The sequence below is a fragment of the Bos indicus x Bos taurus genome, chromosome 2 (assembly GCF_003369695.1).
Source record: "Bos indicus x Bos taurus breed Angus x Brahman F1 hybrid chromosome 2, Bos_hybrid_MaternalHap_v2.0, whole genome shotgun sequence".
NCBI lineage: Eukaryota > Metazoa > Chordata > Mammalia > Artiodactyla > Bovidae > Bos > Bos indicus x Bos taurus.
Window position 1 is genome coordinate 135,799,189 of NC_040077.1, and position 13,737 is coordinate 135,812,925.

Consider the following 13,737-nt stretch of genomic DNA (forward strand, 5'->3'; position numbering starts at 1 on the left):
CCACTAAGTCGGAAAGCCCTGCCCTTCCCATAGACGCACCTGTCCCCCAGCATTAGCCTCACTCCTTCCCCCTTTGTCTTTACTTTTAAAATCAAACCACTCTCTCCAGGTGGGTGAGAAGTTGAGCTGTGAACTTGGTTCCCACTTCTCCGTTCTTTGGCCTCTGAACAAAGCCTGTGCTGTGTTGGCCTCAGCTTTGGTTTCATAATCGCCCACTTGAACCCGAATGGAAGAAGTAAACCTTCCCTGTTGAGGCAGAGCCCCGGCCAGGCTATGGCCCGAGCAGGGTCCATGGACCGACTTGGTGACAGTCTGTGGGGTACGGTGGTCTGCCTGGGGGGTGGGGAGGGCGGACCTACAGCCACAGTACCGGCAGGGATGGCGCGGCCCCCCCGGGGCCTGGCCTATGCTCTCGTCCCCATGCCCAGACGCCACCCGACAGTCGGCCTTGGTGATGTGGGCTGCCGGGCGTGTGGTCAGGAGGGACCCAGAAGCAGCAGCTGGAGCCAGGTCAGCTGTGCCTCCTCACGGGCGGCGGGTGTCCTGGATGTCAGGACTTGGCGTGCAGAAAACAAGCAGAGCCGTAGAAGCTCATATGCTCTATGGGCTTGAAACCCCTGTGCAGGGCAAGAGCTTCCACTGGACCCTGCTCAGAAGCTTGTGCACATGTGATGGCCACACCTGTGCTTCCTCACCAAGTGCTCCAGGCCTCCCTGGTGGGCACAGCTGGACCCACACCCCATGGGCTCCCCGACCCGGAGCCTGAAGGGCCAATGCTGGCAGGGCCTGGGGACGGGAGTGGTCACTCCACCAACCACCAGACCCAGCCCGTCCCCGGCTCTGCTGCAAGTCTGCTCTCCGGGTCCTGCAGACAGGCCTGCAAGAAACGGGCTGTGAGTGCCGTCCTGATGGTGTTCTGTGGAATTTCCACGAGGCCCCTTTCTGCGCTGTTCTGAGCAAATGACTGATCAGTCTGTGCTACCGTCAGCCCACAAGCAGGCTGCGAGGCTGAGGCTCTGAGAAGCCAAGTGACCCGTCCAGAAGGACAGATGCGCAGCCATGGAGTGGGGTGTGTGCCCCCCTCCCAGGGTTAGTGCCCACTCACAGCAGGTTCTCGTCTGCCCCTTCACCCCCTCCCGGGGCAGCTCCAGAGCCTCCTCTTAGGGGAACTCACTCACCATCTTTTACCAGGACTCCTGCTCACATCCTGTGTCTGGGATCACCCAGAAGGCTTGTCCCTCTGAGGCGGATTCAGTCTCCCGTCAGCAGGGCCGCTTTCCTGGGTCACACTCACTGCCTGCTCGCCCACTCCCCCTCAGACCACAAAAGCCCCCTCGGGCCCCACGCCCCCTGGCTCTGCCTGGGCAATCACCCCGCTCTGGCCTGGCCGTTCCCTCTCAGGGCCCCTGCAGGGCCTCCAGGAGCTCCCACCGCCCGGGGCAGGCTGTCTGCTGGCCTGGGGAGGCCCCGTGGTGTCAGGTTCCTGTGGGGCCTCCCACTCGGCACAGTGGCCAGCACCCGCCTCCCCCGCTTCTCACTCTGGATGGGCCCAGGCGGGTTCAGGGCCCCACTGTGTGCTGGTTCTCATCTCCTCCTGGCGCTGCCTGTGGGCGAGTCGCCAAGCTACTCTGTGCCTGCTGCACAGAGGGGACGCTTGTTCACACAGCCCTCCCTGGAGCACAGGGTTCTGCTGGGCAGGCTCCTCCATGGGTACGGGGCTCCCCTGGGCAGGTACCCGCAGGGCTCAGCACCAAGGAACCGAGTACAGGGCCCTCATTGCAGAGCACTCCCAGTCCACCTGTTGGTCAAGTCTGACTCTGAGCCCCTCAGAGCAGGACCTGAGCTAACAAACAGCTGCTCCTGGACAGGGCAGTGACCCTGGGCTTCACTACACAGCCTCCCTCCACCGAGTCTTCCAGAGACTTCCACTGCACCCGGGCACTGGGCCCTGTCTCCACACCCCACCCTTCCTCTCCCTGACTTGTGGTTCCCCTCATTAGGAGAGGGTCTTCTTGAAATTACCTCCCACTCATGGGCCAGATAAAATGATTAGAAAACAAGCCAGAGCTCCAGCCCCATGTCCGTCCTGACCCTCAGGACCCAACCCTGTTCCTTGCACCTGGCAGGCACAACCAGGCCCCTTTCTGCAACTGTGAGCCCCGATGGGGGAGGTTTGGCTGACCTGACCCCCGGCCAGCCCTTCCAGGTGAGCCTGGGCTGAGGTCTCTGTAAGCGGGTGTCAGAGCACCTGCAGGTAGACTCGACGCATACTCTGCGGGGCGTGTGGGCTGGGCTGGCGAGACGGCCTCGCGGTTGCTGTTTGTGATCAGGTCTTCTCTAGACCAGGTAAGGAAGCGGCCTGTCACCTGTGCCTGCTGTTGGACGTCTCCCCAGGTAGGGGCGGGGGTGAGGAAGCGAGAGAAAAGGCAGTGGAGCAGGACTGGAGAGGCGACTCAGGGAGGGGACGGAAAGCTTCCAGAAGAGCCCCAGCCAGGACCATGGCAAGTGTGCTGTTGCTGGGGCGGCCCCAAGCCCTTCCCTCCAGCCTGTGAGGTCTTTGCTCATATTCGGGTGTTTTACCTGGGAATGGTGGATGAGGTTCAGGAGCAGCTAGCCTGGGGCTCAGCCAAGCTTTACTTAAGAGAGGCCTCCGATGGGTCCCCCAACTTTCCACTGAGGATGCTCCTTGGGGGGTGGGGTGGAGGAGGGGGTGGGGTAAGGGATGGTGAAGGGCTGCTGGCTGCATGTGAGTCCCCACCCCTGACCATCTTCAGAATTGATCATCAGTGTGGCAAGTATCCTAACTGGGTTTTCACCTGTGTAACTGGTGAAATTAACAGAGTCCTCAGTCAGGACTGAGATGCTACACCACCTGTTCAGGTGTAAGAACCTGGGGAGGCGTGTGCAGCCCTAGGGACAGGTTTCAGACTCGACCCCTCAACATTCTGGGGTCCCAGTGCTGACTCCAGGGGTTCCGTAAAGCACCCTGATCTGCCTTTACTGAGACCCACACTTCTAGGATCCTACAGAGCAGGGTCTGTGTGGCTGCTCTGTGGCCCAACAAATGATCACAAGCCGGGTGGTTTAAAACAACAGGAGTTCATCCTCCCCCAGTCCTGGAGACCAGACACCTGAGATCAAGGTGGCGCAAGGCTGAGGTCCCTCCAGAGGCTCCAGGATAGGGTCCTTCCTGCCTTTTCCAGCTTCAGGGGCTCCAGGGGTTCCTGGGCTTGCGGCCCCTCCCGCCCGTCTCTGCCTTCATCTTCACGCGGCTTGTCCTCTGTGTCTGTCCCCCTTCTTTTGTCCCCTACAAGGAACGTTCTAGTTAGGCTGAGGGCCACCCACACCCAATGTGACCCCACCTCGACATCTTTAACTGAATCTACAAAGACCCTTTTCCCAGATACGGTCTTGTTCACATGTTCTGGGGGCACACACCATCTGGGACCACCGTTCACCCCATTATCTGTGTGAAAAATCACCCTCATTTTAGCAGATTACCAAGGCCCCATAGAGACAGGCACAGATGGCAGCCATGTGGGTGGGGGGCTGGGGAGAATGAGGAGCATGGAATCACCTGGAGAGGATCAAGGTCTGGCTTCATCAGAAAGTGAGCTCTTCCACCACGGGGCCCGTGAAAGCAGTCACTCCATCCTGTCTGTGGAAAGGGGCCCGGTGTCAAGTCCAGAAGTGTCTGCCTTGCCAGGCTGGCTCTGCTGGATGTCATCATCACTACCATCATGTGACCAGTGACAACGGGCTTAGGTGCAGAGGGGAACTAGAGTGGGACTGGCTGTGGGCTCTGGTGGAGGAGCTGACAGTCACCGGGCCACAAGGAAGCGGGAGCCTGGGAGGCCCTGTGTTACTGAACCAAACCTGGGCCCACACGCCTGAGTGCAATAAAGCCAATCTACAACGCCAGGTTGTGGTGAAGGAACGGGAAGTGATGCTTACAAAAGCACCGCTACATGGAGGACAGCTAACTCGTGCTCCAAACCCCGGACTCCCTGAGGGGCTTCAGCAAAGCAGCTTACAGGCCGCCTGAGGGAGGGGGTCACAGAGTTTGTGATCCGCTGGTGCACGGTTCTCTGGTTGGTGAGGGAACAGGCGGCTAACCTCACAAATCCTCAGGCACTGGATGTTGGGGTCCTTTAATGGACCGGGACCTGGTGGTCCGGAGGCGATGATAAGAAAGTGAAAGAGAGAAAGAAGCTGATACTCTCTGGTTTATGCAGAAAACCAATAAAGTCCTTGATAGAGGACTTGCATGTCTCATGAAGGCACCTGGCGCCTTCTCGAGAGAGTCTTAGAAGCCCGGGCAGCAGAGTGAGCAAGACGGGTCTCTGCGCTCCAAGGAATCAGCCTAAGAGAGAGAGAGAAAGAGAATGAGAGAAAGAAAGAGAGAAAGAAAGACATGGGGACCCAAGCTCTGATGGAGCAGAGGTGCTTTAATGAATTTTCTGTGAGTATATATAAGCTGTGGTACAAGAAGTTTCTTATGACTATGATAAAGATCAGAAAACCAAGTGTATAACAACCGTAACCAAGGGAACAAGGGATTAAAAATTGCCACAAGGTCAGAAGAACATCCATATCTCAGGAAAGGGAATTGAGACTAAGCAGTTTTGTCATAAAGAGAATGTTTACTGAAGGAGACTCAGGCCTGTCTCACACGATGACTCTGGTTCCTGGGAACAGCATGCCGCACTGCTTGAAAAGAAACAGAGGACCTGTGAGAAACAGCGTGTAGGAATCTTCCTGCTAAACACTCCCTGACAACTGGACGCTCTGGGGTGACGTTCATGCTCATCTAGTAGGTAACTTCTTCCACTCAGTGGGGCTTTTAGTTCCTGTAAAACAATGCCCGGAGTGCACATCAGGTGCTGTTACCCCAAACTTCAGAGAAGAGCTGCAGCAGAGGATACAGGATGGGGTCTGTCCTGGGAGGGCCCACAGGCTCCTGCTTGGTCACACCAGGTGTCTGAGCTCAGCACCTGGAGAAGGAAGGTGGGGCTGCCTCCTGGGCATGGGGAGCAGCAGGAGTGCAGTCCTCGAGGGGCCCGTTAGTCCCCAGGGTGAGGTGAGCGGCAGTGGATGGACAGACGCATCTGGGCTGGGCGAGGGGACCAGCCAGGAAACGTCACTGGAATTGTCACCGGGAGGAAGAGGAAAGGCAGGAGGGGGCAGGTGGCTCATGGCCGACCCCACGCAGGTGATGGTGGTCTTTTGGAAACAACTCAGAGCTGGAAGGACGCTGTCAGGAGGTCAGCTTCATTCTCCTGTTCCTCTGTAAAACATGGTGTCAGAGTTTGAGACACCCTCAGGAGACTTCTGAGCCCATTGCTGCTGTGGCTTCATCAAAGTGGCTCAGGCCCTGCCCACGTCCCCACTGGGGATGAAGGCCATCAGGGCACTGGGGCCCACAGACTTCAGGGAACACCTAACCTCAGGGTTGATCTCCCTTCTTCCCACCAGCTGCTGGTCAGAGGCCACATTCTCCCATCCTGACTGCACCCCAGAGCCCAGGGGTGAACTGTATAGATGTGTATAGAGTCCAGTGTATAGACGGAACACTCAGTCTTCACGTTGCTGTCGTTGGACATTTTGGTGGACTCTGTCTTGGCTGTTGTAAATAGTGCTTCTCTGAAAACAGGGGTGCACGTATCATTTCAAATCGTGATGTTCTCCAGGTCTGAGCCCGGAAGTGGGGTCGCTGGGTCCCGTGGCTCCTCTGTCTCCTCAGGACCCTCCATGCGGTTTTCCATTGGGGCCGCACCCTGTTGCACCCCACTCAGAGTGCGGGAGGGTTCCATTTTCCCTACGCCCTCTGCAGCATTTATTCTTTGGAGAGCTTTCTGACGATGGCCCTTCTGACTGGTGGGAGGGGATTCGTCAGTGTAGATTTGATCACCATTGATTTAATAATGAGTGGGTCTTCCCTGGTGCGGCTCAGCAGCAAAGAATCTGCCTGCAGTGCAGGAGATGCAAGAGATTCAGAATTGATCCCTGAGCCGGGAAGATGCCCTAGAGAAGGAAAGGGGAACCCAACCAGAATTCTTTCCTGGAAAATTTCATGGACAGCAGAGACTAGCAGGCTGCAGTCCGTGGGGTTGCGAAAAGCCGGACACAACTGAGCAACTGAGCACAGAAATGAGTGAGGGGGGATGTCTTTCCAGGTGCTTGATTCATGTATAGCTAGACATATATATGTTCTTTTTCAGGTTCTCTTCCCATATAAGTTATTACGGAGTGTTGAGGAGGGTTCCATGTGCTGTGCAGTGGGTCCTTGTGGATGATTTTATAAAGAGTAGTGTGTGTACGTCAATCTGAACCAGCTCATTTCTCCCTGCCCTCGTCTTTTCCTCCTGGGGAACCGTAAGTTTCTTCTAGGGAACCATATGTTTGTGAGGCCATTTCTCTTTGGTAAAGAAGTTCACACGTCTCCATTTTTAGATTCCACCTAGAAGTGATGCCATACGATTCTTGTCTTTCCCTGTCTCCCCTAGTTCACTTAGAATGATCACTTCTACTTTCCTCCCTGTGGCTGGAAATGTTGTTACTTGATCCTTTTAATGGCTGGATAATACTGGATTATGTCTAGGTACCCTCTTCTGTATCCATTCATCTGTGTCCTGCTCTTAGATTGCTGCCGTGTCCTGTTGATGGTCCTAGTGCAGCTGTGACCACAGGGCTGCAGGCGTCTTTTCAAATTTTGGTTTTCTCTGTACCTAGCAATGGCACCCCACTCCAGTGCTCTTGCCTGGAGAATCCCATGGACCAAGGAGCCTGGTGGGCTGCAGTCCATGGGGTCCCTAAGAGTCGGACACGACTGAGCGACTTTACTTTGACTTTTCACTTTCATGCATTGGAGGAGGAAATGGAAACCCACTCCAGTTGTCTTGCCTGGAGAATCCCAGGGACAGGGGAGCCTGGTGGGCTGCCGTCTATGGGGTCGCACCGAGTCGGACACAACTGAAGCGACTTAGCAGCAGCACACCCAGGTGTGGGACTGCTGGATCCTATGGTACTTGTATTGAAGGAGGTTACAGAAACGGCTCTATCTTGAAAGCAGGACTCCATCTTGGGCCAGACTATGGACTTTGAGCCCAGTATCTATGGAAACAACACACCAGCTGGAAAACCAGGCTCCCAGAAGGAAGAGCCTCAGGGCTTGGATCTAGACTCTCCATGCCTAAAAGATTCCCCTAATTATCTGTGTAACTGAAGAGAACCATATGTTCTATAATGCTTGTTTTGGTATGACCGCAGGCCTGTTGATAATTGTCCACTGTTAATTACCTAGGCTTAAGGCATATGAAGCATGGCTTAACTTTGTATCTTTCTTTTTCCTTTGTTGAGATTAGTTTCAGGGAACCTTATACATTTAGGGTATACAGTGTTTTCACAAAAACCGGTCGGCGTCCTTGGCTAACAGGAGACTCTGCCTTGGGCCCGCCGGTGTAATAAACTGCACTCCACTATCTGCATTGTCCTTCTGCGTGAGTTTGTTTCCCGGAACGTGGGGCTACAACACTATGTTTAGTATTTTAAAAGAAACTTCATACTCTTTGCCTAATGGATAGACCGATTTACATTCCCACCAAGAGTGCAGGGGAGTTCCCTTCTCTCCACATCCTCTGCAACATGTATTGCTGGGGATTCTCTGAGATGGCCATTCTGACTGGGGTGAGGTGATAGCTCACTGGACTTTTGAATGGTCTTCCTCTAACCATGAGTGATGCTGAACACCTTTTCAAGTGCTTAATGGCCATGTGTATGCCTTCTTCATGAAATGTCCATTGAGATCTTTGTCCCATTTCCTATTGGGTATTTTTGTTTTTTGATATTGAGCTGCTTGAGCTGTCTGTATGTTTTGGAGACGAATTCTTTGTGGGGATAATTGTTTTGAAATATATATATTTTCTATTCTGAGTGTTGTCTTTTCCTTTAATTTAGGGTTTCCTTTGCTGTGAAAACGCTGCTAAGATTAATTATCTCACTTTGGCCTACTTTTATTTTATTTAGTTACTCTTAAGATGTGGATCCAAAAAGAACTTGCTGTGATTTACAACAAAGCATTTTCTGCCTATATTTTCCTCAAGGGTTTTAGAGTGTCCATCCTCACATTGAGGTCTGTAAATTATTTAGAGTTTATTTTTGTGTATGGTATTAGGGAGTGAGAAATGGACTATTTCCTGCTGTATAAGTCAACAGGGATGTCATTCAGTTCAGTTCAGTTCAGTCGCTCAGTCGTGTCCGACTCTTTGCGACCCCATGAATTGCAGCACGCCAGGCCTCCCTGTCCATCACCAACTCCTGGAGTTCACTCAGACTCACGTCCATTGAGTCAGTGATGCCATCCAGCCATCTCATCCTCTGTCATCCCCTTCTCCTCCTGCCCCCAATCCCTCCCAGCATCAGAGTCTTTTCCAATGAGTCAACTCTTCGCATGAGGTGGCCAAAGTACTGGAGTTTCAGCTGTAGCATCATTCCTTCCAAAGAACACCTAGGGCTGATATCCTTCAGAATGGACTGGTTGGATCTCCTTGCAGTCCAAGGGACTCTCAAGAGTCTTCTCCAACACCACAGTTCAAAAGCATCAATTCTTTGGCGCTCAGCTTTCTTCACAGTCCAACTCTCACATCCATACTTGACCACAGGAAAAACCATAGCCTTGACTAGATGGACCTTTGTTGGCAAAGTAATGTCTCTGCTTTTGAATATGCGTCTAGGTTGGTCATAACTTTCCTTCCAAGGAGTAAGTGTCTTTTAATTTCATGGCTGCAGTCACCATCTGCAGTGATTTTGGAGCCCCAAAAAATAAAGTCTGACACTGTTTCCACTGTTTCCCCATTTATTTCCCATGAAGTGGTGGGACCAGATGCCATGATCTTCGTTTTCTGAATGTTGAGCTTTAAGCCAACTTTTTCACTCTCCTCTTTCACTTTCATCAAGAGGCTTTTTAGTTCCTATTCACTTTCTGCCATAAGAGTGGTGTCATCTGCATATCTGAGGTTATTGATATTTCTCCCGGCAATATTGATTCCAGCTTGTGTTCCTTCCAGCCCAGCGTTTCTCATGATGTACTCTGCATATAAGTTAAATAAGCAGAGTGGCAATATACAGCCTTGACATACTCCTTTTCCTATTTGGAACCAGTCTGTTGTTCCATGTCCAGTTCTAACTGTTGCTTCCTGACCTGCATACAGGTTTCTCAAGAGGCAGGTCAGGTGGTCTGGTATTCCCATCTCTTTCAGAATTTTCCACAGTTTATTGTGATCCACACAGTCAAAGGCTTTGGCATAGTCAATAAAGCAGAAATAGATGTTTTTCTGGAACTCTCTTGCTTTTTCAGTCATCAGCAATTGCAGCCCTTCAGTGTGAGCCCGTGAGCGCTCAGGGAACTCAGGAAGGAGAAGAATATCTGCTCTCTCAGTTCAGTCGCTCAATCGTGTCCGACTCTTTGTGACCCCATGAACCGCAGCACGCCAGGCCTCCCTGTCCATAACCAACTCCCAGAGTCCACCCAAACCCATGTCCATTGAGTCGGGGATGCCATCCAAGCATCTCATCCTCTGTCGTCCCCTTCTTCTCCTGCCCTCAATCTTTCCCAGCATCAGGGTCTTTTCTAATGAGTCAGCTCTTCACATCATGTGCCCAAAGTATTGGAGTTTCAGCTTCAGCATCAGTCCTTCCAATGAACACCCAGGACCAATCTCTTTTAGAATGGACTGGTTGGATCTCCTTGCAGTCCAAGGGACTCTCAAGAGTCTTCTCCAACACCACAGTTCAAAAGCATCAATTCTTTGGCACTGAGCTCTTTAGTTTAGTCCACACATAGTCCAACTCTCACATCCATACATGAATACTGGAAAAACCATAGCCTTGACTAATGGACCTTTGTTGGCAAAGTAATGTCTCTGCTTTTGAATATACTGTCTAGGTTGGTCATAACTTTTCTTCCAAGGAGTAAGCGTCTTTTAATTTCATGGCTGCAATCACCATCTGGGGTGATTTTGGAGCCCCCCAAAATAAAGTCTGCCACTGTTTCCACTCTTACTCCATATATCTGCCATAAAGTGATGGGACCTGATGCCATGATCTTACTTTTCTGAATGTTGAGATCTAAGCCAACTTTTTCACTCTCCTCTTTCACTTTCATCAAGAGGCTATTTTGTTCTTCTTCACTTTCTGCCATAAGGGTGGTGTCATCTGCATATCTGAGGTTATTGATATTTCTCCCGGCAATATTGATTCCAGTTTGTGCTTCATCCAGTCAAGCATTTCACATGATGTACTCTGCATATAAGTTAAATAAGCAGGGTGACTATATACAGCCTTGACATACTCCTTTCCCAATTTGGAAACCAGTCTGTTGTTCCATGTCCAGTTCTAACTGTTGCTTCCTGACCTGCATAAAGATTTCTCTGGAGGCAGGTCAGGTGGTCTGGTATTCCCATCTCTTGCAGAATTTTCCACAGTGTATTGTGATCCACACAGTCAAAGGCTTTGGCACAGTCAATAAAGCGGAAATAGATGTTTTTGGGGAACTCTCTTGCTTTTTTGATGATCCAGCAGACGTTGGCAAGTTGATCTCTGGTTCCTCTGCCTTTTCTAAAAAGTAGCTTGAACATCTGGAAGTTTACGGTTCACATTTTGTTGAAGCCTGGCTCGGAGAAATTTGAGCAAACATTGAGCTTTTTCCTAACTCTCCCTGGACACAGAGCAGTTGATGATGCTAGTGTCCCATTGCACCCCACTCCACCACACTGTCTCAGACAGGACCAGGTACTCTCATCCTGTGTATGACACAGAGATTACTCAGTGGCACATGCAAGCAGTCTGTGCTCCTTCAGGGATGGCTCCATTTCCTTCCTATAGAGCTGGCTTAGAGACCAGCTTTGCCGCCTCCGCCTCTCACTAAGGGCTTCCACATTGTTCTCCTAGTATAGCCCTCAGTGCTCTCCTCTGGAGCTCACGGCCATTGCACCACCTCAAGGCCAAGGTGCCTGTGGAAGAAGATGATGCTGAGATAACCCAGACCTCTGTCCAGAGCCAGGTCTCTCTTCCTTGGGTGTAGTATCCAGGGCAGGAAGGTGTGGGGCAAGTCAGGGTGGGGGTATTGGTTGGATGAACGGGATGACCAGCTATCACAGACCAGCCTAATGTGAACTAGATTTGGCTTCTTTGATCCCCCTACAATTCATCCCCTCTGAGGAAAGGCAATGGGAGAGTCGTGTCTGTGGGTGATAGAGGGAGTCTGGAGGAGACCTGGAAGCCCCTAACTGCTGGACTGGGGTCAGGCTGAAATCGGGGCTCTGTTCCAGTGCAGGAGAGGGAAGATTTCTCCAAAAAGCATTTTGGGGATCTCTGCCTGGGTACTCTGCGAAAATCAGCGAATAACATGCGTTCCATGTCTAAGGGACAAGTCCCTCAGCTGGAGGAGATCTGGGTCACATGGGCTGAAGGAACTGGGGTTCCTCAGAAAGAGTGGATTGGGGGGATCATTTGGCTGATGTAGACTGTACAGGTTGAGAGAACGTGGGATCTTTGAGGCTAAGGAAATTAGGTGGGGGGCGTCTCATTAAGGGGCTTTAGGTTTCCAACATGCAGGACAGTTGGGATCTTGAGAAGCATGGGATTAAGAGTTCACAGGCTGAGGTATTTAGGGCATCTGAAGATAAGGAAATTTGGTGTCTCTGCAGGTGTTATTTTTAGGGTGCCTCAGGATGAAGGCAACGGCACCCCACTCCAGTACTCTTGCCTAGAAAATCCCATGGATGGAGGAGGCTGGTAGGCTGCAGTCCATGGCATCGCTGAGGGTTGGACACGACTGAGCGACTTAACTTTCACTTTTCACTTTCATGCATTGGAGAAGGAAATGGCAACCCACTCCAGTGTTCTTGACTGGAGAATCCCAGGGACGGGGGAGCCTGGTGGGCTGCCATCTATGGAGTCGCACAGAGTCGGACACGACGGAAGTGACTTACCAGTTAGCAGGATGAAGGGAACTGGGGTTCCTCTAGGTATCTGGGGATCTCAGCATTAGGGTATTCGGTGTTTCTGTGGCTAAAGGGACTTGTAGTCCCTAAACTAACTATACACGAGCTCCCTTCGGGTAGGACCCGGGTTCCTCAATGTTGCCGGGACGTGGGGATTTCCAGTCTGGAATGTGAAGCTGTCAGGCTAAGGGTTTATGAGGGTTTTGCAGGGCACATTCCATCAGTCTCCCCGCTGTCCTCTGGCGATCGGAGCTGGGCGGGCTCTAGCTGTGCCTCAACCCAACCTCCCCGGCTGAGGTAAACAAGGACGAGCAGCTGGTTTCTACAGACCTGGAAGGCACAAGCCTCCAAGCAGCCTTGCAATTGAAGCAGTCCAAGCAATAGGCACCTGGAGAGTTAGGAGCCCTCAGAAGGCCTGACCAAACTGCTCAGAAATTGGCTGCTCTGCATTCCCTGCTTGTCTGTCAAAAGGCTTCCAGAGCAAAGGCACATCCTGGCTATTTTGCTTGCTTGGGTTCAAGCTTCACGTTCTAGTCCTGGAGACTCAAGTGGACAGTGGGTCCTGAGACAGGATGTTTCCTTACAGTTTCCTTAACTAGAATCTGGGCTCCCAAAGACTTTTTAAGTAGTCTTTTACGCTGCTGAGGGTGCCTTCGAGGGGGAGCTGGGGGAGGGGCAGCGGTCCCCGTCGGGGCTGACCCCACAGACCCCAGACAGCCTGCAGGACACGCCAGCTGCAGAGCTCCTGGATTGGAGGAGCCCCCGGGGGACACAGAAGTCGAAGGGATCAACTTAGAGCAGTGGAGACGCCTGCAAGAACACAGCCGACCAAAGCCGGCCTTGGAGCTGCGGAAGGTCCAGTCTGCCCTGCCTGCCGGCGCAGTCGTGATTCACCAGTCCAAACACGGAGGAGGGAGAAACCGCACGCCGCCCCAACAGGAGCACGAGCGGCTCGACCGTCCCAGCACGGACACCCCGCCTCCGGGGCCGAAGAACGTCGGCAACGGCCCTTGTGCCAGCGGGAGGGCCAGAGCCACCAAGGGGAAGAACAAGAAGCCGCGGCCGTCTCTGGGGCTGTGGCGGTAGGTCGGCTCTGACGCACATGCGTGCAGACGCCCAGGCACACGCTGTGTGCGGCACGCCCTGTGTGACGCACCGAGAGTTCCGACGAGGAGCGAGTTCCTCTCGGCCGTGGGCGTGATGCAGCCTCCTGGGAAAGAGCGGGGCACACTCCTGGGAGTGTGCCCGGGGTCTCGGTGTTCACTTGGGACGGGCTCGTGCCTGAGCGGCTGAGCTCTCGAGGGCTGGCTCTGCTGGGAAGTCGCTGGAGAGGATGGGGGTGATGGGGTGCATGAGCGGGCCTGGGCACGGTCCGAGGGCCTCCCACTTCTGCGAGGGTGGGAGAGTCCTCTCGGGATGGGACTTTGGGTGTGGGTTTGCCTTTCGTTCCCCGTCTCCGTTCCCTGGCCGCACCGCTGGCCTCGGGTGAGTGACGCGGCCTGGAGACGCCTCACAGAGCGCTCACGGCCAGCCGAGCAAGGAGATCTCGGGAGCCCTTCGGGAGGCAGGGAAGAGCGGGTGCAGGTCCATGAACCGTCTCCTTCCGGCCGGTCAGGCTCTCGAAAATGCCCCAGACGTCGAGAGGCGTCCGGGGAGAGGACGGGCAAGCAGCCTTTATGCGTGTCTGTCCTCGGGAGGCCTCGTGCTACTTGGCGGAGGGTCCGGCAGGAATGAG